The sequence below is a fragment of the Ursus maritimus genome (genome assembly GCF_017311325.1).
Source record: "Ursus maritimus isolate PB19 chromosome X unlocalized genomic scaffold, ASM1731132v1 scaffold_X1, whole genome shotgun sequence".
Taxonomy (NCBI): domain Eukaryota; kingdom Metazoa; phylum Chordata; class Mammalia; order Carnivora; family Ursidae; genus Ursus; species Ursus maritimus.
The window spans coordinates 26,976,779-27,001,570 of record NW_024423319.1 but is presented as its reverse complement, the minus strand read 5'-3'; the positions used below and the strand labels follow the sequence as shown (position 1 = coordinate 27,001,570).

The following is a 24,792-nucleotide window of genomic DNA, read 5'->3' as shown; positions in this document are numbered from 1 at the left end:
GGGGGGGGGATGAGGGCTTGGATTGTCCTGGCTGCCCCCTTCTGGCCCAGGGAAGTGGCGGGACCTTGGCGGCGACCCGGGAGGGCTCAGCACTAATCAAGGACGCCAAGGCCCGAAGGGTAAGTTCGAAAATGGCGGAGGGGGAAGAAGGAGGGGCCTTGCAGGGCGGGAGGCTGGCCCCCGGGTGGGGGCGGTAAGAAGGAGCCTGCGGGGGGAGCCCCGTGGCGCGGCCGGGGCCTTGAGACTGACCGACCGTGGCCGGTGTCAGTTTGAGGCCGTGTCGTGGACGCACCTCGGGTTCCCCGACTCGGGCCTCCTCCGGGCGATGGGCGGGCTGGTGGGTGCGCCTGCGGGAGACGAAGGGACTTCCGTTTCCTTCTAGGCTGGGGCCCGGCCGCAGAGCGGAGTTGGCGTTTCCAGATTGGGGCTCGGGCCGCCCCTCCTCCAGGACCCTCCCCTCCGGACCGCGCAGGGCGCCGCGGGCGATCCGGGCTGGCTCTCCTGGCGCGGTGGGTACTGCCTGTACGGGCTTCCTCCTCCTCACCCCCCCTCCCCGCGGGCCCCGCGCTGCGGGGGAGGGCGGGAAGGCAGCCCCTGTGCGGCGCGGGTGGCCCAGCCGCAGCTCCTTGCCCAGGTTCCCGGGAGCGCCGAAGGAAGGCGTGGGTGGGTGGGTGGCTTCGGGCCGGCCGGGAGCCTTCTTAAACCCCGTGACCCCTAAGGTAAATCGAGTCAAAGAACTTTTTTTTTTTAACGATCAAAGGGACCGCCCCCTCCCCACCCCTCAATCTGATGCGCGTGGCAGGTATGGAGCTGGGTGGAGTGTGCTTGGCGAGGGCTTGTGAAGCAGAAAGAATAGGAGCCAAAGAGCTTCCGGAAGAGGAAATTAGCTAGTAATTCTTTCCAATTCTTGCTGCCCTAGTCACCTCCCCAGCATATTCTGTGAGTAAAACAAAATTCAGTCTAACTTTCAGTTTCGTTATTTTAACTCCCTAATACACTTAATTGTTTTCGGGAGGAGGGGGGTGGATATTGCTGAAACTAACCAACAGCCCCTCCACCTCAAAAAAAAAAAAAGTCAATCAGAGCTTTGTAAAAAAACCTGTCCGATTTTAATAATCCACTAGTTTGCTTTCAAATACAATTATGTCACTAGATCTGTCACACTATACCTTGATAGTCAATGAAGCATAGAAATGTACTCTCTCGTAAAACTGGAGTTTGCTATAGTGTTTATTCTCTTTTTTTACTTCGGATTTCTTACAACCAGTTTAAGAGAACAGTGTTGCAGACGGCCATCTTAGAACTATAACATTTTAGAGTTGGAAGGGATCTTAGTCCAATCCTCTTATTTTACAAAAGCGGAAACTAAGGCACAGGAAGATTTCATGGCTTGCCTAAGGCTACTCAACTACTTAGATGAGAACCCAGCTTGTCTGGCTCCTAGCTCACCGCTCTTGCTGAGCAACTGCTGCACATAGCCTCCAAGCAAGAAAATTAAACATTCAACCCACCGCACACTTCTGAAGTGTATACCATTTCGTACCATACAATTGTACAATTCGATGTATTTAATGTGTTTATGAAGCCAATGCTTGAGATATTTCCCCCATCATTCAAGAAGTGGCAACCGTTTAGGTTAAAAAGATTTTATACACACACGCACATACGCATATTTGAATATGCTCAGATAATTTCTTGAAGGATACACAAGAAAAATGTGAATAGTGGCAAGTTGCACTTCACATGTGGCCTAATGTACTGTTTGAATTTCTTACCATAAACAAGTATTGATTTTAGAATTAGAAACAATTTTTCCCACACCTATATGTATATCAACATAAATATCAGTGGTATGTAAAGACATACGCATTTATGTATCAGTGGTCTGTACTGTAAAATCCAGTAAGGTTCCTGTCACCCCATCTGACAAAGCAGGTCTGAGTATCCGATGCTCACATTTCTTCTCTTGTTTCTCCTATTGCCCCAAAATAAGATGGTAAAAAGAATATGTGTTACTACTAATCTTTATATATTTTTCGAAAATGTGCTAAACTTTTCATTATTGAATAATAAGCAAACTATAACATTCAAGATACCCAATTTGATGCAATGAAAAAATCTGAATGTAGAATCTTTGTGGATAAGAATCATTTAAAAGAATTAAGATTGGAGGGGTCTCTGGTGATTGGGACTTCAACTCTTTTCTTTTTATGAATAGGTTAACTAGGACTCAAAAGAGGAAAAAGTGAATTGCCCAAGATTATATATCTAATTATTAGCAGAGCTTGGACTAAAGTCTGGGTCCTAGTCCAGTACCCCTTGTGCTTCCTTTGTAACTTTATTGCTTTGTAGTGCATTCAGTGACTCCCAACTAGGCAGAAAAAGTAATGCTGGCTAAAGGTTAGGCCCATTTCAATAGATAAGAATTATTGTAATTAACGTGCCTGTTAATTTGTATAGTGCTTGAAATATTTTACTAACATAAATGTTCCCCTTATATTTGGTTGTAAGCATTAATTTAATAAATTCTTTGTTTATATTGTAAATGCTTACAAGACCCCAAATATGAAAGTGATATTTTACTGTTTTTGTTCTAATATTTAGAAGTCTGGTAGTTAGTGCTAATGTGAGGGGAAAAAAGTTATGCTTTAAAAAATAAACATTTATTGAGCACCTACTATATGTCAGGGATTGTACTATGTGGTGTAGGGTCCAAAAGACAAACGTGGCAAGTAGATGTCCTTGTTCTTTTGAGGCTGGGAGATTATCATGAGCTTTCAGTTCTCAACTTTATCTCTGTGTTCTAATCTGGTAATAGTATTATAAAATGTAATCTGTAGCACTGTTTAAGGTCATCGTGAATAGATTTGAGGAGACAAAAACAGTAGTGATAAAAGAAATTGATATTGAACAAATAACTCTTTTTTTTTTGACTTTAGGGAAAAAAGGTATTTATTTCTCACAGAACTTAAAAGTCCCAGGCTTCCAGCTCTTTACCAGTTCTTCCAGTGGAATTCCTGGTGAACAGTTACTATTTTCGTGTCTTAGAGGTCATGTGATACAGTGAGACGAGCCCTGGATTTGATGCCTAGGTTCCTGTCTTGGCTTTGTTTCCATTTAGCTGTGAGATTGTGAGCAAGTCACTAAATCCCTTAGTGCCTACATATTTCTATTTTCCTGATAACTTTTTATGAATTAAATATCCCATTTAATTCAAAACATAGAATATTTTGAATATTTTAAATTATAAAATAAATGTTTATTATGGAAAATTTATGAAATTTAGAATAGTATAAAGAGAATAAGTATAATCCCATTCTTTTATATTTACTTTTATGTTTGAGGCTCATATTGTATGTAGATTGCAGTAATCCTTTTTTCTCATTCAACATTCTGTATTGAAGATTTCCTATGTCACGAAAAACCTTTTAAAATGTAGTTTTTATTTATCCTGCATATTCTTCTTTTAAGATCGATTTATTGAGAGAAGCAGAGAAAGCACGAGCAGGGGGAGGGGCAGAAGGAGAGAGAGAGAGACAAGCAGACTTCCTTCTGAGCGATGACCAAATGCGGGGGCTCAGTCCCAGGACCCCTTAGATCATGACCCATCTGAAGTCAGACGCTTAACCAACTAAGCCACCCAGGCACCATGGGAGAGAGCGTCTTAAGGAGACTCCGCCCTGAGCGCAGAGCCTGATGTGGGCCCGATCTCACAACCCTGAGATCACAACCTGATTGGAAACCAAGAGTTGGATGCTTAACTAACTGCACCGCCCAGGTGCCCCATATCCTGCATATTATTCTGTGCTCTGGTTCCTTCATTTTATAAAGTAACAGGTTTGGGCTAGTTGATTCCAAAGATTCAAAATCCATTATAATAGTTTTTTTTTAACCGATTATCTCAGATTTTATCAAGGAAAAAAAAGTCCCACATAACAATCCAAAATCTGTTTGGAATCTGTTTTATTTATTCCAGTAAAATGGTAAGAAATTAAGAATAAGGTGGAGATAATAAACCTTAATAATTTGTGATTATACTTTCATTTACTTTTTTCTGCCTTTATGATTTGAATATTTTAAAATTTCATGTGCTAAGTACTTGAATTTGAATTTGTTGGAGATGAGAATGATATATGTGTCATTACTGTGTTAAAAGCTGGCCTGTTTTATCTTGTAGGGTGGGTATAGAATAAGTTGAAGAGGGAGAAACTGGGCTTCTGGGTTTGACATTCTGGGATTATAGCACAGAAGAGAAAATTTGTGGAAGCTCAGAAGGGTTCAGTAACTTGCTTAAGGTCCAAATGGCTATTAAGTTCCAGGAGTAGGATTTGAATCCAGATTTCTTTGATTCTGGTAATCATGCTTTTCTTCTATAGCATGCTATATTTCAAAAGATCTCTTAGACACATTTTTTTGGTGCTTTTGCTTTGATCAAAATTGACTGACTTGGTAGTTGAGGAGCTAAAGTGAGAAACCCTGAGATGGCACTTAGGAATACGGTTTTCAGCTTGAGACAACCCAGCCAGCACACCTTGAGCACCTTCTGCTTTGAGCCAAGTTCTAACATTACTGTATTAACAGTGACTGGCATGTAGTAAGTGCCTGGTAAAAAATTGTTGACTGAGGGGGCACCTGGTGGCGCAGTTGGTTGAGCATCAAACTCTTGGTTTTTGGCTCAGGTCATGATCTCAGGGTTGTGGGATCGAGCCCCACAGTGGACTTCACACTCGTGTGGAGTCTGCCTAAGTGTCTCTCTCCCTCTCCCTTCCCCCTCTCCATCTCTCTTTCTCAAATAAATAATCTTTTAAAAATATTGTTGACTAAATGCCTTTGCTTGTTTTAAAGGAACGTATTAGATGAAAAAGGAAAAACTAAAACTTCAAGGCCTTCCAGATAATTCTAAATAGAGGACTTTCTATGCTCTGAGAAATTAACCAAAGCAATTGTTGATTACTGTATCTACCATAAGAATTTGAGGTCAAACTTATGAGTTATATGTTTTATGTGCTCTGATTATACTTAATAGATTGTCCTTGTGTGATAAAAGCATATTTTTTGTAATTTTGTAGGACTTGGCCTGGACCTTTATTATTTTTAATTATGGTGGTGTTGTAGCTCTGCTGTTTGGTGCATTTTGGAATTTGGTTTTGGTATGATTGGTACCCAATCTTGGTTAAGGATATGTGTGATTCACTTATGATCTGCTTTTTTTAAAAGATTCTATTAATTTATTTGAGACAGAAAGAGACTGAGAGCACAAGTGGTGAGGAAGGGCAGAGGCAGAGGAAAGGGGGAGAAGCAGACTCCCTCGATCCCAGGACCCTGAGATCATGACCTGAGCCACCCAGGTGCCCCCATGATCTGCTTTTATAATGTATTTTCAAGGATATGGGTCATGGTGAGAACTGAGGTTTACCTGTACAGGCTGGGAATAGCTTGAAAATTCAGATGATCAGACAGAGGTTGGACTGTGTGAGTTAAGGCTGATTTCCTAAGGCTGGGGAAAGCTGGTGCCACTGTGCATTCCCTGGAATCTATAAATATTTACATGTGGTTTGAACTTTTATACTTACCTTCATGATAATTTTGTTGGCCGCACAACACAGGCCTCTCATATATATAATCACATATTGCTATGTGCGTTACCTTTCAATGGCTCCCGCTAATTTTTCAAGCCTTGAAAAGGGCAAGGAGCTGACATTTTCTGCTACCTCACCAGACTAACCTTTCTGCCAGTAATTCTTAGAGTAATTTCCTTAGACCCATATTGGTCATAATCACCGGATTTGACTTTTGACTGTCATTTACTGTATGATCTTTGATGAGTAAGAATCAGAAAACCGCAGTTTCCCCATATTTCAAATGGGGGCTGTGATATGTTGCTTAAGTTAAATTAGATACCACATATGAAAACCTTCTAATTGTAATTCACATACATTATTTTAATTATTATCAGAGGTAACATGGGGGAAAAAGAGGATGGGCCATGGAATCACCCAAGCTAATGTTGAGTTTTTGACCTTCTGGTAAATAGGATGACATTTTTTTAGTTTCAATTCAGCATGTTGTAGTAGGTTAGAGAGAATATTTACGTGTAGCTAAAATGATTGCATGGAGGGAAATGAAGATGAGTTTGTAGATAGTTTAGAGCACGTGGACACTCATTAACTATGTGGTACTTTTAATCTGGCTTGTAGTCACTTGTTGTGGCAGTTTCCTTTACTTGGTGTCATTTAATTCAAGCCCAGACAGAAGACAAACCTAAATGTTTGTGTATAGGCAGCAGAGTGGCTTTCAGGTAGAACTAAATATTTTTACTGGGAAAAAAGAAACGATGTTGGCTTTTATCAAGAACTTGTTTCAGTACTTGCTTGAGATCTCAACGTGACCATGGAAGAGTACTTAATTCTGAGAAGTATCTAGGGTAGGTATTACCTGTTAAAGGACCTTGGCATGGCACTTGGGGAACCATCTGATTTTTGAAGTCCTGCCTCCTAATCACTCTGTCAGGATAAGTTATCTGGATAAGTATCAAATAGAGTAAGTTCCAGTTCTATGCCGCGAATCAGCTCTACGGCTTCAGTCAAATCATTTCACTTTCTTACGCTTCAAAGTGAAAGAGTGATTTCTATTATCCTGTCAGCACAAATACAGTCAGTTCTGGTGAACAAGTTTTGCATGTGAGTGTCTGCAAAATACAATGATTTTACTTTACAGTGTACTTGATTCAGAACTTCCCTTTTGTAAAAATTAGGGGAATTTTTGAGGAAAGATTACAGGCAACTCTTCTTACCAGGCCCCAAATTATTTTTATAAGGCAGTGAATGAATAGTTCAGAACTCCAACTATAGACATCACTCAAACATTTTCAATGAAGTCCTTTCATTTTCAACTCAAGTTAACAATAAACAGCAATCAGGTATTATCTGTGTTTCTCAGCCCTCTCTGCTGGTGATTTACTGCCACCGAGCAGAGCACCAAAAGACATTTGTGCATGGCCAACCACTCTGGACATGACCTGATTACTGCTTTTACTTCTGGGAGTTGACCTGTATCTCTCTCTTATTTTTTAACCTGATGATTGACAGTGTTGACATCAGTGTACAATTTCTTCTTTCTCATTGGGGTGGCTCGGAGTTGGTAATCTAACAGTAATAATACAAAGTAGCAAGCTGGCAAAAATTCTCACCATAGGCAAAAAGATAAGGACCAAGAATATATCCTTCGCTCTCCTTGTTAGGAGAATGATCTTTTGTGAAAGAAAAGCCAAAACCTTGCAACACCAGGCCTTGCTATTGATAGTTTACTGGGCTAATGTGTTCAGAGATGAAGGAAGCATTGTCACTTGGCATATAGCCAAGTAACACCCCCAGTCTGCTGGGCAGGATTATATAAGGGACTTGACTAATCAAGAGCCCAACCGCTTTTTTCCTTTTGATTAGAATCTAACCTGTTTACTGGATAAAATTTTGAAAATTAAGCACAAAGAAGAAAATAAAAATCAGTAATCCCACTGCCCAGAGATAACCATAGTAGAATTTTGGTGTATTATTTAGCCTGTCTTTATATATCTGTATTTTTTTTTATAATTAGGATTATATTGCACAGTATTTTATAATCAGCCTTTTTCACTTAACACAACGGCATGAACATACGTCTATGCCCTTTAGTATTCTTCTACAACCTGAGTTTTTAATGAATGCCTAGCACCCACATTACCAAAGTGTTGTCCTCCTTTGTTGTACGTTGAATTTTTTTATCAGTAGCACTGTATTGAATATCCTTATATATACATTTTTTTAAATCCCTGATCATTTCCTTAAAGTTGATGCTGACAACTAGAATAGGTGGGTCAAAAGGTAATCATATATTTAGATTTTAGAACATATTGCTACATTACCCTCTAGGAAAAGTGTACTAATTTTTAAAATTTTTTAATTCTAGAGTAGTTAACATACAGTGTTATATTTGTTTCAAATGTACAATAGTGATTGAACAATTCCGTATATTATTTGGTGCTCATAAAGATAAGTATACTTTTGTTTTAGAAGATTTTATTTATTTGAGAGCATGAAAGGGGGGGTACAGAGGGAAAGGGAGAAGCATACTCCCCTCTGAACAGGGAGCCCGACATGGAGCTTGATCCCAGGACCCTGGGATCATGACCTGAGCTGAAGGCAGATGCTTAACCAACTGAGCCACCCAGGTGCCCCAAGATAAGTGTACTCTTAATCCCCTTTACATGTTTCACCCATCCCCACCACCACAAAAGGTATACCAATTTTTAGTTCCACCAGCAAGAGTGCCTGCTATCCCATACCTTTCCCACTGCTAGATTTTTATTGTTGGCACAAACAGGACAAAAATGGTGATATCTTTTAAAATGTTTATTTCTGGGGCACCTGAGTGGTTCAGTATATTCATAGACCATCTCTGGAGGAAACACAAACTGGTAAGAGGGATTGCTGCTAGGAATGTGTTGGGGGGGATTATTTTTTATAGTTTTCTAGGTTCTTTGGCTGGTAAACCGATATAAGACAGATTAATAGGAAAAAAATTTGATTACATACATATGGGAGCCCCACAAGAACATGAGACCCACAGGCAGTCAGGCAGTTGAGGTTTATATGCCATCCTAAGCTAAGGAGAAAAGGGGGTAGGGGTCTGAGACTTCTAAGGGGAGGAGGAAGACAGTTTACAGGAAAATGGGAAGAGCAAATGTTTGATAGTTGTTTGCCAGGCCATACAGACACAATGGAACACAGAGGAATTTGATCTCCAGGTCCTATGGAGCTTCCCCCAGCTTACCACACCTAGTTCATATTCTTTGCAGTTATCTCTGGTGATAGTTCTCTTCCTGGACCAGGCCGTCTATCTAAATTCCTTTAGGCAGTAAAGGAGGAGGTAAAAGCTTTTCCTGAATCTTTGGGGCTTGACTCACTTCTGCTTAAAGTAATCCACATGCCCCTGGCGCCTGGATGGCTCAATTGGTAGAACACACAACTTTTGATCTCTGGGTCATGAGTTCAAGCCCCATGGTGAGGGTAGAGTTTACTTAAATAAGGAGTGCCTGACTGGCTCATTCAGAAGAGCATGCAACTTGGTCTCGGGGTTGTGAGTTGGAGTCTCCAGTTGGGTGTAGAGGTTATAGTCAATAATAATAGTAATAAAAATAAATTTTAAAAAAGTAATCCTTATACCAAAGTGGCACACTTTGGGGACGCTTGTTCTGAAATCCTTTAGTCCTGCCTTTGAAGCTTGCCCATGAAGTTTCACAGCCCAAAAGTTGAGTTGGTGCGTTGCTCCATCTCATTGAATAGGTCATTTCAGTGAAATAGTTGTGTCTCATTTCAGGAGATGGTGGTGATGCACTTGGGCTACCAAAGTTAGGGTTGTGGTGCAAACAATCTGGTATTTAATAAGAGAAATTTCTATGTAAACGTAAGAAAAAGGTTAATAATTAGAACAGATTAATGTTCCAGTTTCTGAGTTCTGAAGGCAGCCAGGTGAGAGGATTTCTAGATGTCTGGCCTGAAGCATCTTCAGATGGAGTGAGGGCAGGCAGTGCATTCTGAAAGATTTTTGCTGGTTTATAGTTTGAATGTCTCTGGTCATCTTTCTGAGTGGTCCACATAGCAGTAGGCATGAAGATTGTATATGTGAGCTGTCGTGATTTCTCTGAAGTTTATATCGAGTTGTCCAGCTTTAGCTCGTATGGCTTTGGGAAAGGGGCAATTTTAGTTCTCAGTGATTCCAACTTAGAAGGGTGGGATAAATTTGGAAATGTTAGTTGGGAGAGTTGTCAAATATTGGAGGAAACTTCTGAATTCAGAATCCTGTCCGGTTTATATGTAGAACGTCAGAGACAATAGCACTAGAATTTGAGACTTTTTTTAAAAAAGATTTATTTAGAGAAAGAGCATACGTGGGGGAAGGGGCAGAGGGAAGAGAATCTCTAAGCAGACTCCTGCTAAGCCCGGAGCCCAACGTGGGGCTCAGTCCCACAACCCATGAGATCATGACCTGAGCTGAAACCAAGAGTTGGATGCTTAACCACCTGAGCCACCCAGGCGACCCCCACTTTTCTTAAGAGGCTCCATGTGGAGCCAAATGTGGGACTTGAGCTCACAACCGTGAGACCAAGACCTGAGCTGAAATCAAGAGTCAGACGCTTAACCTGACAGAGCCACCCAGGTGCCCCGATAGAGCTAGAATTTGATACTCATAATAGTGTGTTACTGAAACATAATTTTTCTCTCTGTAATCACCTTCGTTTTTATCAAAGATAATCACAGTAAGACCAATTTATTTGCAAATTCAGTCTAGTTTCAATAAACTTGGCTTATTTGCATAAGTATAACAAGAGTAGTGATTTATCATAATAGGCTCTTTTAATTTGCTTTGTTGGAACTTTTCATAAGGAATCTGATTGGACTTTTAAAAAGCCTCTTGATGCTAGAAAGCCAAGCCAAAGACTTGCCATCAGACTTAACCTGTAATACTTACAGATTTGGGTTAATTTCTCTTTTCAAGTTTCCCAGGATATCCTAAGGTTCCTATACCTGCCAGAAGGTGACCTCCCTTACTTACCTGGGAAGGCTACCAGGAACCCTGTAAGCAAGGTACCAGGCTGATTTTTCCAAGGGGCTTTATTGGCTCCATAAAGTCACCCTTAGCTGACTCGTATCTTAGACTCGTATCTGAGTCTATGCATGTCTCTCTCAAACATAGCATTCCAGTCAAAGCCTTGGTACTATAACCAGTGTTTCCAGTTGTGTCCTGTTACAAGGAGAACAGATTCTTATAGAACCTATGCAAATAACTATATTGCTGTGAAAATAAGAATACTCACTAAGTTTCCAAATTCTGGATGGATCAGGTAGAAAAAAATTTGTTTCAGTTTTGCTCACAAAGGTATAATTTACCAAATTGCTTATGGTCATAGTTAGCTTAAGAAGAAAGGTTTCCTGGGGTGCCTGGGTAGCTCAGTCCGTTAAGCATCCGACTCTTGGTTTCAGCTCAGGTCATGGTCTGGGGATTGTGAGATTGAGCCCCACGTCGGGCTCCGTGCTCAACACAGAGTCCACTTGAGATTCTTTGCCTCTCCCTCTCCCAGTCTGAGTCCACGCACTCTCTCAAATACATTTATTTGAAATTTATTTATTTGAAAGGAAGAGAGACTGAGCCCAAGCAGGGAGAGCGAGAAGCAGGCCCCCTGCTGAGCAGGGAGCTGGACAACATGGGGCTTGATCCCAGGACCCCTGGATCATGACCCGAGCCAAAGGCAGTTGCTTAACCATCTGAGCCACCCAGGTGCCCCAATAAATAAAATCTTTTTTTAAAGGTATCTTTATATCTGAAAAATAAAAGATGAATGAACTAGTGATACTATAAACAAAAAGTCATAAAGAATTCTAATCATCCTCTTCAGTTCTTTACAGTACTATGTAATTAATACTTGTTCTGCTTGAATCCAGCTCTTACATTTGTTATGAAAATTCTTACCCAGTTCAGTTTTATGATGTTAAAGTTACCGAAAACCCGTATTCTGGAGTACCTGTCAAGAGTCCTTTCTATAGGGCTCCACTCTAGGCATGGAGCCTACTTAAAAAGCAAAAAGGGTCCTTCCCATGAATTTCTCTGAAGATGAAACACTTTTGCAGGAACACTTGCAAAAGCATCAGAGTAAAAAGTGTAAATGGCAAAAGACTTTAAAATGGCAATGGTTGGGACGCCTGGGTGGCTTGGTTGGTTGAGCGTCTGCCCTCCACTCGCTTCACGATCCCAGGACCCTGGGATAGGCCCTGTGTCTGGCTCCCTGCTCAGCAGGGAGTCTGCTTCTCCCTTGGCCTCTGCCTCTGCCCCTCCCCACTGCTAGCGCAGTCACTCACTCAAGTAAAATCTTTTAAAAAAATAAAATTTAATTTAACAAAAACCCTTGTAATAACAATTCAGTTTTAAGATTTTATTTATTTGAGAGAGAGAGACAGAGAGCCTGAGAGAGTGAGCATGGAGTGGGGGGGAAGGGCAGAGGGAGAGGGAGAAGCCGGCTCCCTGCTCAATGGGGAGCCTGAATCGGGGCTTGATCCAGGGCCCCAGGATCATGACCTGAGCCAAAGGCAGATGCTTAACCAACTGAGCCACCCAGGTGCCCCAACAACTCAATTTTAGCCAGGTTGATTACATGAGGTAGAATTTTCTCTTTCTCTCTCAGTTCCCAACTTTCTGTTTGTCCTTCCTTTTCACCTTTCCCATTTTGAAATAACCAGTTTTACTTCAGAACAAATTTACTCTTCCTGTAACACAAATGCATCTCCATACCTCATGCACTTTCTTAGCTAAAAACACAACCTGCTTTTTTTTCTAGTCAAAACTAAGTAGTAAGCAATTGTGAACTGTTACACCTGTATTCTTTTAGATTGGCAAATTTATGACTACATTTCATAATTCCTAGAAGCATATGCTTCTTCATTTTACAGTTTCTTAATGTGGCATAAGACATGTTTACTAATAGACCCATATTTATCTTTAGTCTATTTGTAGTAGGAAGCCAAAACTAGATAAAAACCTATGTTCAGTAATGTTTCAGTATTTCATCTTATTTGGAAATTAGATATTCAATGAGCTTCCATCATTTAACTTAGGAAGACTCTAAACTTTAAAGTTACCAAAAAGGGGGCACCTGGGTGACTCAGTCAGTTAAGCGTCTGCCTTCAGCTCAGGTCATGATCCTGGGGTCCTAGGATCAAGCCCCTCATTGGGCTGCCTGCTCGGTGGGAGCCTGCTTCTCCCTCTCCCTCTGCCTGCTGCTTTCCCTGCTTGTGCTTTCTCTCTCTGTCAAATAAATAAAGAAAATGTAAAAAAAAAAATACAGTTACCAAAAAGATTTTAGAAGCTATTTTTAAGTACACATGCTGTAAAATACAGTTATTGCTCAAAAATTCAACAAAAAACTCTTATCCCGTTTACATCTTACATCTATCTAAATCACTTGCTCTAAACAGTTATGTTTAGACTACTCACAAAAACTTCATGAGACATTAGACAGCCATCATCCCAAGCTATTTTTCTTGCTGACAATTTTCGTAAGGGCTATAATAGAAACTTATTTGACTAGTAAACCTAGGCAGAATACAAGTTGAATGTCTGCATTATATTCAGTATTGATAACTCTAAAGACATGCCTATTTTATTTTTTTATTTATTTTTAAATTTTTTTATTATGTTATGTTAGTCACTGTATAGTACATCCTTAGTTTTTGATGTAGTGTTCCATGATTCATTGCGTATAATACCCAGTATTTTTTATTTTTTAAATATTTACTTGAGAGAGAGCGAGCCCAGGTGAGGGGGAGGCAGAGGGCGAGGAGGAGAGAGTCTCAAGCAGACTCCTATCTTAAACTAATGAACTTCAGCTGGCTTCAGTACTGAATATTTTTCCAGATCACATGAACCTGAGAAGCATTCGGGTTAATTTCTGTTATGTTTCTGAGAACTTTAGGGATACTTAATTTATAAGCACTTAATTTTAGGGGCTCCCGGGTGGCTCAGATGTTTAAGTGTCTGCCTTCGGCTCAGGTCATGATCCGAGGGTCCTGGGATCGAGTCCCACATCAGGTTCCCTGCTCAGTGGGAAGCCTGTTTCTCCCTCTCCTTCTACTGTTCCCCTTATTTGTGCTCTCTCACACTGTCAAATAAATAAATAAAATCTTTTAAAAAAATAAGCACTTAATTTTAAGCCAATTAAATAGAGCCTTTTACAAATTAACTTTAGTAATACCATCCAGAGATAGAAAATGCCACCCATCTACAACACACAGATAAACATATAGACGAGTAGAGACCTTGTAGTTTTTGTTTTAAAATTTTTACCATGAGAGGGGTGCCTCTGTGGCTCAGTGGATAGAACATGCGACTCTTGATTTTGGGGTCGTGAGTTCAGGCCCCACATGGGCATTTTTGCTGTGAAGTGGGTATGATAATGCAAAATTCACTCGTTTATAAGAGAACAGTTGGGGGGCACCTGGGTGGCTATTGACTTTTTTGTTTCGACTCAGGTCATGAACTCAGTGTCATGAGATCAAGCCCCACACCAGGCTCTGTGCTCAGGGCAGAGTCCTCTTGACATTCTTTCCCCTCCTCCCTCTCCCCCTCTGTTCCTCCCCCTGCTCGTGCTTGCAAGCACTTAAGGCTCTCGCTAAAAAAAAATAAATACAGTCTTAAAAACAGAATAAGCTTAGCTTACCTGAATAGAAGCTTTTTTGCTCATATTTATGAAGACTTATAAGATTTGTATTTGTCCTTGACAAGTAATATTTAAGGAGGCTGTAGTCTAGAGTTTGGGCACAAAAGCCTTTCTAGCAGTTTGTAATAGCAGTCATCACGCCTCAGATAAACCTCATTGGCTGCGATACTGCCACTGCACAAAGCCAGCAGTTGGTATTTTTAAAAAGTCTCGCCCCCCCTTTTTATTTTCACACCACTCTTAGGAATTGGGGATAGTCTAGGTTAGAGTTTACACTTACATCTCAAAGGCACAGGGAAAGAGTGCAAGTTCCTCCAAGAAAGATTTTGGTTTCTTTAGGCCGATATTTACAAGTCTTGTGAGATAAATAGAAGTTTTGGGAGTGGAAAAAAGGAATAGGTGAACTTTGAATTGCCTCTAGAGTTGCATTTCTAGTTTTGCAACGATTTGTAAGATAAGGACAGGTGCTCTCAGTTCCTCAAAGAATCGGGTTGCAACTTAAATGGGTTGCATAGGTTGATCCACCCATAAATCCTCTCACAAGGGCTTTAGAAGCTTTTTCTTTCCCTCTGGGTACGTAGTTTTATTTTAACTGAGGGGACGAGGCCAAAAAAGTTCCTGTCAGGCTCTGAATATTAGCTTTCAGTCTGGCCAGTCTCCTACCACAGAGCTACGTAAGCTTTATGCCCATTGTGGGGCTTGAACTCATGACCCTGAGATCAAGAGTTGCATGTTCTTTTTTTTTTTTTATTAAAGATTTTATTTATTTATTCGACAGAGACAGCCAGCGAAAGAGGGAACACAAACAGGGGGAGTGGGAGAGGAAGAAGCAGGCTCCCAGCAGAGGAGCCCGATGTGGGGCTCGATCCCACAACGCCAGGATCACGCCCTGAGCCGAGGCAGACGCTTAACCGCTGTGCTACCCAGGCGCCCCAAGAGTTGCATGTTCTGCCGACTGAACCAGCCAGGCACCCCTGAAAAAATATTTTAGATATCTTGTCAGTTTTTAGCCAGATAGACAGCAAGCATTTTCCGAGTTTAATGCAGTATGCCTTTGTAAAATCTGTATAAAGCATTTTAATAAAGGCCGCCTTTCTCAGTGTACAGTTCAACCTTGAATTCACCTTAAGGGGAAAAGCCTTCCTGTTGGCCCCCAAACAGCGCCTTCAGTTAATATTTGTAGGAGAGCCTAGGAGAAATTCCAGGCAGGGGTTGGTTTGCAGGGGGTGGTCTGGCTTGTCTGAAAACTGCAGCATAATCATGGGTGGAAAGAATACCACTTAGCAGCCAAACAGGATCACTCTGAGTGGGGTTGTAAATGGCCATTAATCTTTTTAATTCCTCTTGAAATTTGGTAGTCTCCTGAAAGTAGAGGTAAAAGGGCTTTATAATTTAAAAGATCTGCTGCTGTCTAGGGGACATGAATTTTTTGGGACATTGCATAGGAAGGCTGGAAGCTGGAGGAGCCTGATTACAGAACCCAACAAAATAAGCCTTATGTCTGAGCCTTATTGTCCATCCTGGGTGCTTCTGTTAAATTTATTTTCTGACTTTCAGTATTTCCATGAGTAACCTGTCTACCCTGGGCTTAGAGATCATGCTGGAGTGCTCCCTGTAAATCTTGTAAGGAAAGGGAAGCTAAAGCAAGCAGCTGGGTGTTTTAAGGGATTTTCTGAGGAAGGTGAAGGAGCTTTGGGAGCTAAAGGAATTTGCTGAAGAGATGGGCCAGATTTTAAGAAATGGAATTCATACTGAGGACTTTAATTTTCATTCTAATTTCTATTCTTTCATCTTGTTAGGGGAGTCTCTAAGGCTAGCTCTTCTGTATCTTTGTGTCTACTTTTTAATTTGGTCTTCCCATAGGTACCATTAAGACAATGGTTTAGAATGAGAGCTCTCTAAAAACATTTTCAAATATAGAACTTATTCATTTCAGAAGATCCATCATCTGGCCATTGACGAGTAGCATCTATTTTTTTTAAGATTTATTTATTTATTTTAGAGCGTGCCCGCATGGGGTGGGGAGGGGCAGAGGGAGAGGAGAGAGAATCTCAAGCAGACTTCCCCCTGATTACAGAGCCTGACATGGGGCTCGATCTCATGACTCTGAGATCGTGACCTGAACTGAAATCAAGAGCCAGATGCTTCACTGATTCAACCACCCAGGTGCCCCAACAAGTAGCATCTGTTAATGTCAATAGCAGTTCAAATCAGGAAGCCTTTTTATGGCTTAACCAAGGATGCAAGAGGTACCCCACAAGAGAGTGCAAAAGATGCAGTCCTTACAAGATCCTGAAAGTTCACTCCCAAAGATAGTCTAAGAAAGTAAAGCCCTTTGTTGTCACAAGCTGTAAGAATGGTGTGAAAATAGTGTCTCTGTTTTCCCACAAGAACACCTCCAGTCCCAGACCCACTAATCTGACACCCACCAGGCACTACTAGAATAGGATTTTTCCAGCACTAACAAAACAACGAAGGCTGACATAACAAAAGCCCCTTATGGACTGGGACCCGTTATGACAGACTCCCCTGAGAGCTGGCACAGTTGGATGAAGAGTGCTGCTGGGGACTTCATGTCTCAGAACCCCAGTCTGTTTGGCCACCAACATGCACACTGGTATGTGCATCTTTTGGCTGGCAGAGACAAAAGAGAGAATATCCTCACTGGTCACACAGCCACACTCTGAAGACATAGAACAAGACAAAAGGAAAACCTCATCCAGCTTTTTGTATATGTATGTTAACAGCTTTAGCTAAGCCTTGGATCTCTCAGAGCCAAACTAATACCTAAAAGGGATGTGCCACTGGTTTGGGGATCATGTGGTGGTTTGCAGAGTAACTTGCATGGAAATTTTTTTGAGTTTAGCAAGTGACCTAATGTAAATCTAACCTGTTCTGTGACCAACTTATTCTAATACAGAAGTCTTTGGATTAGGTGGCCAGTGCTGTAATAGCTCTTAAATACTTGACCCATGCCTTCCAGTCTTGTGGCTTTGGCTTCTGAGATGTTTCTTAGCAACAGCCTTTATTTACCTCATGTGTTCATTAACCCACAGCAAAGTTTGTCTAAACAAACACCAGTCTGGTGAGAAACCTGAATTCACCAATCAGTGAGGCCAGCTTGAACAGCAGACTTATGGGGCCTATGCCTGTGTTCTCTACCCTATGGTCTTCCTTCTTATGACAAACAACACAACAGAGACAAAGAAAAACAGTGACCGTCTCTGGGAGGAAAAGAATCAATAAAAATCATGAGTACTCAAAAAAAAAATCAAGAGTACTCATAACAGATCTTTACCAGAGTTGCTATACCCAAGGAACTAGTTTCACAGATATTTTTTCCTGCTAATCTAAATTTAGAAAAGGAAAAAAAAGAACTCTCACCACTCTCATTTCCACTGGACCCTTCAGGCAGAGATCCAGAAGACTGACATGGTAAGAATTCTTACCTTCTGCCACGCCTGTCAGAGGTGCCAGGATTTCTTAGCTGCCCTAGCCCTGGCACAAGCAGTGATCAGTCAGTAAAGTTGCTCGTGCGGGGCTCACCAACTGTTGGGGAGAAAAGTTTTTTCCTCTACTATCCCAGGTTCTTTGGCTGGTAAATTGATATAAAACAGATTAACAGGAGAAAAACAAATTTAACTAAGTATGTACAGAAACCACATAAGAATATGAGAGCCATAGGCAGTCAGGTGGTTGAGGTTTATTTACCATCCTTAGCTAAGGAGAAGGGGGGTAGGGGTCTGAGACTTCAAAGGGGAGGAAGACAGTTTACAAGAAGGTGGGAAGAGCAAATGTTTGATAAACAAATGTTTGCCAGGCCATACAGAGAGAGTGGGACACAGAGAGGAATTTGATCTCCAGGCCCCGCAGAGCTTCCCCCAGCTTAAGCACACTTAGCCCAAATTCTTTGTAGTTATCTCTGATGTACTCTTCCTGGACCAGGCCCTTTATCTAAATTCCTTTAGGCAGTTGAGGGGAAGGTAAAAGTTTTTCCTAAGTCTTTGGGCCTTGGTTGACTTCTTAAAGTAATCCACATGCCAAAGTGGAATATTTTGGGAAGACTTGTTCTGAAACCCTTCAAGGGAAACCAGAGGGTTTAAGGTACAGGGTAGCATGAATGAGGTGACTTCTTGAATTGTTCGATCATGTGTGTATTGTCTCTCTTTAAAAATATACATCTAAAATTAGTATTCAGAAATATGACTTAATGAGGTCATGATGCATTTGTATAGTTATGTGCTAGTCATCCATTTAAAATAATGTTCTAATTTAGATAAAGATTGATTTGGGAAGATGCTTGTGGTATATTATTAAATGGAAAAAAAGCAAGGGCTTCTGGGTGGCTCAGTCGGTTAAGTGCCTGCCTTTGGCTCAGGTTATCCTGGAGTCCCCGGATTAAGCCCCGCATGGCGGGGGAGAGGGGGGTTCCTGCTCATCGGGGAGTCTGCTTCTCCCTCTGCCCCTCACCCCACTCTTATGCTCTCACTCACTCTCAAATAAATCTTTTAAAAAAAGAAAAAAGTGAATTATAAAATACCATGTATAATAAATCCCCTCTAGAAATGTTTATAATGTGTATGTGTACATGCACACAGAAAAGGTTCTGAAAGGACAAATATACTAAAGATCACCACCTGGGTAGTAAGATTCTTTTTTAATTCCTCTTTTAAAAAGGAAAACATTAGGGGCGCCTGGGTGGCTCAGTCGGTTAAGCGTCTGCCTTTGGCTCAGGTCATGATCCTGGGATCCTGGTATCGGCAGCTTCGGGCTCCCCACTCAGTGGGGTGTCTGCTTCTCCCTCTCCCTCTGCCCCTCCCCCTGCTCATGTTCTCTCTCCCCCCAATAAATAAATAAAATCTTTAAAAAAATTTTTTTAAATAAAAAGGAAAGCATTTGTTTGTATTAAAGATTGAGTTAATAACTGTCTTGAGATTTTTTTCTGCCTGTTCTGATTTTAGCAAAGATTTTGATCTGGGCTCTGAATAAGCATAAATAGTATCATGGATCTACAGTTTGGACCATAGATGGTTTGTTTTTAATCAAAGGCAACTGATTAATAAGCACTGTAAATTGCTTAAGTTCTGAACAGTTTCCAATGAAATGGAAGAGGAAATAATAGTAATAGTGATCTTGAGCATTTTTGTGCTTTTTAGTGAATTATTGAGCCTCAAACCTGTGTATTCCTCATGCAAAACATTGTTTTGGGGAACACAGTTGCATAATTTGTAAAAGATGAGGGAATACCATATTGTGTGTCCATTCTGAGCAACTGTACCTGTGGAGTTATTATAAATAATTAGGCAAAGACTGGAGATCTGTGCTCAAAATTTAAGTATTACTCTGACTTTATATATCAAGTATAGAACATGTAATTGATATTTTCTTTGTTGATTCTCAGTATGCCCTTGCAGGTGTTTACAAAAGTAGGTTTCATGGTCAAGGGTATATTGTATATAGCAGTATTCATAAGTTGAGGTTATTGACTGAGCTTATGAGCTAAGTGCTCATTAATGCCATTTAATGGCCCTAGTGCTTAATTTTAGGGAATGAACTTTTGATTTGATTGAATGTAGTTAACCTAAAAAATGTTTTGTTGACCATTTTAGGTTAAAAGAGGGATGCCTGGCCGGCTCAGTCAGAAAAGCATGTGACTTTTGATCTCAGGGTTGTGAGTTTGAGCCCCACATTGGGTGTAGAGATTATTTAAATTAAAATAAAATGAAGTGAAAAGAAAATATGCTTCATGGTTTGAAGAACCCTACTAGTATAAACAAACAATTTGACTACAATTTGATCTTTTATGTAAATATAGTTTATAAANNNAGGCTAAACTTTAAAAATGATATACCCTTTTTGTTCAGGGCATATCATTTTTAAAAGTTTAGCTTCTTAATATTATAAATTTAAATACATACTACAAGTTTGTAAATCAAAATGCTATTTCTAAACAGGGAACTAACTGGCTAATACTTTAAGGTAATTAAAAGAGGGATTGACCTCCTTTGGGTCAGTGAGAATGTTCCTTATTTTAAAAGATCTCTGTGCTGATCTTCTATAGGGGGAAGAGGCAACTAATGAGAAAAACTCGTAATATTTCTGCATGTAATGAAAAGGAGAGAATCTTAAGATAATTTTGAAATTATGGTGTTTTATGGTGAACACATAAATTTTTGATTGTTACTATGAAAAATTTTATGAATCCTATAATTTTTTTAAGATTTTATTTATTTATTTGACAGAGAGATAGCCAGCGAGAGAGGGAACACAGCAGGGGAGTGGGAGAGGAAGAAGCAGGCTCCCAGTGGAGGAGCCCGATGTGGGACTCGATCCCGGAACGCCGGGATCACGCCCTGAGCTGAAGGCAGACGCTTAACGACTGCGCTACCCAGGCGCCCCGGAATCCTATAATATTTTTTAAGTGTAATTTTTAAAAAGTTTTTAAGTAATCTCTGTACCCAAGGTGGGGTTTGAACTCATGACCCTGAAATCAAGATTCAAATGCTTCCACTGAGCCAGCCAGGTGTCCCTGAAGTGTGATTTTAGAGTAGGTTTTTATCACTGAAGAATTATACTGTTTGCATGGTATGCACGTATTTCCTATTTTCTTCACATTGCCTAGGCATATGTTAACAATTTTTAGTGCTCACAGTGATCTCAAGTGTCCAGGGGAGATGGTGGGTGGGATGTGGCATAATAACAGCAGTAACCTCATAGAGGTGGTTCAGTATTTGTTCTTTTGCCCAACATTTATTAAGCACTGCTGCATGTCGTGCATTGTCTTAGGCATTGGGAATACAGGTGTGTTAGACACAGTCCTTGCCAAAAAGGACCTTCATTCTAACAATGTACTACATATATACACACATACAAACATGCATGCAGAAATTATTAAATCTTGTTCTAGTACAACTTGGATCATCAGCAAATTGTATAAAGGATATAGTAGTGGCACAAAGACTAATCATTCTGGGGTTTTGAGTGGAAGAATCCACAAAGATGTCATAGATGAGATTCTAAAAACATACATTTTCTGAGTTTTAAACAGATGCCTTTATTTGATTACATAATGTATTTAAGCATAATAGTGCTGCAGTGAGAGCTAATAGGGAGATATTGCTTGCATAATTCCTGTCATATTTTTAACGTCATTGTATTAGTTTTTTTTTTAGGGCTGCCATAACAAGGTACCACAAACTGAATGGCTTAAAAAAACAGAAATTTATTTTCTCACAGTTCCGGAAGCTAGAAATTGGAAGTGAAGGTGTTGACAGAGCCACATTCTCTCTCAAGGCTCTGGGGAGACTCTGTTCCCTCCCTTTCTTGTATCTTCTGGCATTGCCACTGGTCCTTGGTGTTCCTTAGCTTATCGATGCATTATCACGCCAGTCTCTGCCTCCACATTCACATGGCCATCTTCCCTACATGCCTCTGTGCCTGTGTTTCTTCTCTTCTTATAAAGACTTCAGTCATATTAGATGAGGGCCCATCCCAATGACCTCATCTTAACTTGATTACATTGCAAAGACCCTATTTCCAAATAAGTTCATATTCCTAACCAGTGGTTAAGACTTAAACATATCTTTTGTGGGGGCACAGTTCAACCCGTAACAATCATTTAGTTCCTTTTGTACTGTGCCATATCAATATAATTACTTAAGAAATGCTTTTTCATGTCGAGAGGTTAACAAAAGCCCCTGGTTGCAGGAATAATGTTAAGAATTTGTAGTTTGGTGGTGCCTGGGTGGCTCAGTTGGCTGAGCGGCTGCCTTGGGCTCGGGTTGTAATACTGGGGTCCTGGGTTCAAGCCCTGCCCCACATCGGGCCCCCAGGGAGCCTGCTTCTTCCTCTCCCGTTCCCCCTGCTTGTGCTCTCTTGGGTGCTCTCTCTCTCAAACAAAATTTGTAGTTCATTAAGTGAGCCTGTAGTGATTGGATAAATTTCTTCCAGAGACCAGAAGAGTGAAGCATAGACAGATTGTAGAGATCTATGAGCTTGATAGAAAAAAAAACAAAAACAAAAAGCTACTTATTTGTTAAGAATGGTGATTTATTATTCAGGTACTATTTTGACTTAAAAATTTTTATAGGTATTTATAGTAGTTAATTTTCAGTGATCAGAGACAGTTTCCTAGTTAGCCATCTTAAATAAATTTGTATTAATTTGCAGACTCTCATCACTGGTACACACATGAAAATGCTTACTTATATTTTCGAAGATGCTGTGATAACTGAGACTCATATTATGGAGTACATTTTTTAAAATTGCCTAAGCCAGTAATAATTGACTACCAAACAACTTTTTAAAAAAATCATTGTTAATCTTTGTTTCAAGTAAGGCAGGTATTTATTAAAAAGCTTAATACATTTCTGAAGTGTTCTGATATTAAATCTCACAGAAAAATACTTCTCTCTGCAGCATGGGATTTTTTTCTATTGCGTTAACATTAGAGTTTTTTTTTTTTCAATTAATCAGGATTTTTTTTTTTTACCATTTACAGAATATGTCCTTCAGAACGTAGTCATTTGATTCCTTCATTGTTTGAATAGCGCACAACTGTTTCTAAAGGCATGCACAGGGGTGCTTACGTGGCACAGTTGGTTAAAGGGGTCGTAATCTCAGGGTGTGAGATTAAGCCTGGCATTGAGGCTGCATGGGGCTCTGCACTCAGTACAGTGTCTCCTTAAGACTCTCTCTGCCCCGCCCCTCCCCCCAAATAAATAAATAAATCTTTAAAAAAAATAAAGGTGCCCATAGTAGACCTACCATAAAATTAATTAATAGGGGTGCCTGGCTGGCTCAGTCAGTAGAGCATGTGACTCTTGATCTTGGGGTCCTGAGTTTGAGCCCCACATTGGGCATAGAGATTACTTAATAAAAATAAAATAATAATAGGGGCGCCTGGGTGGCACAGTCGTTAAGCGTCTGCCTTCGGCTCAGGGTGTGATCCCGGCGTTCTGGGATCGAGCCCCACATCAGGCTTTTCTGCTACAAGCCTGCTTCTTCGTCTCCCACTCTCCCTGCTTGTGTTCCCTCTCTTGCTGGCTGGCTATCTCTGTCAAATAAATAAAATCTAAAAAAAAAAAATAATAATAATAAATAGCTTTGGGGGGAATTACCCATAAGCTGTAGGGAACTTATGTATTTCATGATAGTCTTAATTTCTATATACATGCATACAAGAGTGCTCGTGCACATTGTACAATGATAAATACCAAAGAAGTCAAGCAAAGAATGAAAATTGGCAGCCTTACTCTTATTTGTTCTAAGCAGGTATGTGAGAAATAAATAGCCTAATGAAAATAATATGGATGATAAATTCTACCTGTCAATAATAAATATCATAACTTTCTCCTAAAGTGTAGTCAGTGATCCTGGAATAATCCCACTGAAGAAGATCTAAAATCTTTGTATAAAAAAGTGAACGAATCTGTCCTGTGTGTAAAAACCTTTTAATCTGTGTATTTTGTATTCAATACAATTCAATTCACACTACTTGAATACATTAGAAGAGTTCAAAAGCACACTAACAAATATATGTGAGACACACAACAGAAGGAATGCTTTGCAATGAGAGAGGGAATGAAGATAAGAATTAAAGGAGAGAGGTGAGTTAAGATGGCGGAGGAGTAGGGGACCCCTTTTTCAGCCGGTCCCCCGAGTCGAGTTGGATAGGTACCAGACCAGCCTAAACAACCTCGGAACCAGCCTGAGAGGCAGGAAGATGCATCTGGATCTCTACAAATGAACATCTCCAGTGCTGAGTATTGAGGTACAAAGCGGGGAGCCATGAAACCGTGCACAGATATCGGAAGATAAACGGAAGGGGGAGGGAGCCGCCGCGTTCGGGCGCCGGGAAGCGGTGGCCACCTGCACGGGGGAGCAGGCGGACTCGCGGACGGCACCCGCGAGAGAACAGACTGAGACCGTGAGCCGGGTGCGCGCGCCACCAGGCATCTCACGGAACTCCGGAATCCCGGTGTGCTCACTGGATCCAGACTGAGACTGTGAGCCAGGAGTGCGTGCAGACTGAAAACCGGAGCTCAGGTGCGCTCACTGGAACCAGACTGAGACCGGGAGCTCCCGGAGCACGTGGGGGCGACTGGCGGCTGGCGGTGTTAGAAACACAAAGGACAGAGACGCGCCGGCCCTGGAAGTGAGGGCTGGGACGCCGGGTGTGGGGTGCACATCCCAGGACGCTGCAGGGCTGAGCAGCACCAACAGAAACAGAGTTAAAGTGGCCAAAACATCAGTGGAGAATGGTCCGCGATCCCTCTATTCTGAGACAGAGGCTGAGATTCGGCCGCTGCTGCTCTGACTCTCAGAAGAGGCACAGCAAACCGCCAGGGAAAGCCGCCAGAGAACAAAAGCCTGGAAATACCGGCTCACAGTGTGCCCATCCCCATCCCCCCTCGCAGGGGACACGGAGACTCTACCCAAACAGGGTTGCCTGAGTATCGGCGCGGCAGGCCCCTCCCCCAGAACACAGAAGGCAGGCTGAAAAATCAAGCAGCCCACATCCCTAAGATCCCTATAAAACAAGGGTG

At 41.1% G+C, this 24,792-nt stretch overlaps 1 protein-coding gene, 1 long non-coding RNA gene and 1 pseudogene across 4 annotated transcripts in view; 1 reads left to right on the top strand and 2 right to left on the bottom strand.

Moving 5' to 3' along the window:
* Positions 1 to 413, bottom strand: part of LOC103680227 — a 77,304-nt gene extending 76,891 nt beyond the window's left edge. For both annotated transcript variants that reach the window (XR_005834504.1, XR_005834503.1), the window contains exon 1: positions 293 to 413. This is a non-coding gene — a long non-coding RNA (uncharacterized LOC103680227). The remainder of the gene's footprint in view (positions 1 to 292) is intronic.
* Positions 374 to 24,792, top strand: part of LOC103680228 (X-linked inhibitor of apoptosis) — a 53,844-nt gene continuing 29,425 nt past the window's right edge. The window contains exon 1 of one of the 2 annotated variants that reach the window (XM_040628308.1): positions 374 to 509. The gene's annotated coding sequence lies outside the window, so the exon portion shown is untranslated. The remainder of the gene's footprint in view (positions 510 to 24,792) is intronic. The other variant, XM_040628300.1, reaches the window with a different exon arrangement.
* LOC121103915 lies at positions 14,269 to 14,431 on the bottom strand (annotated as a pseudogene).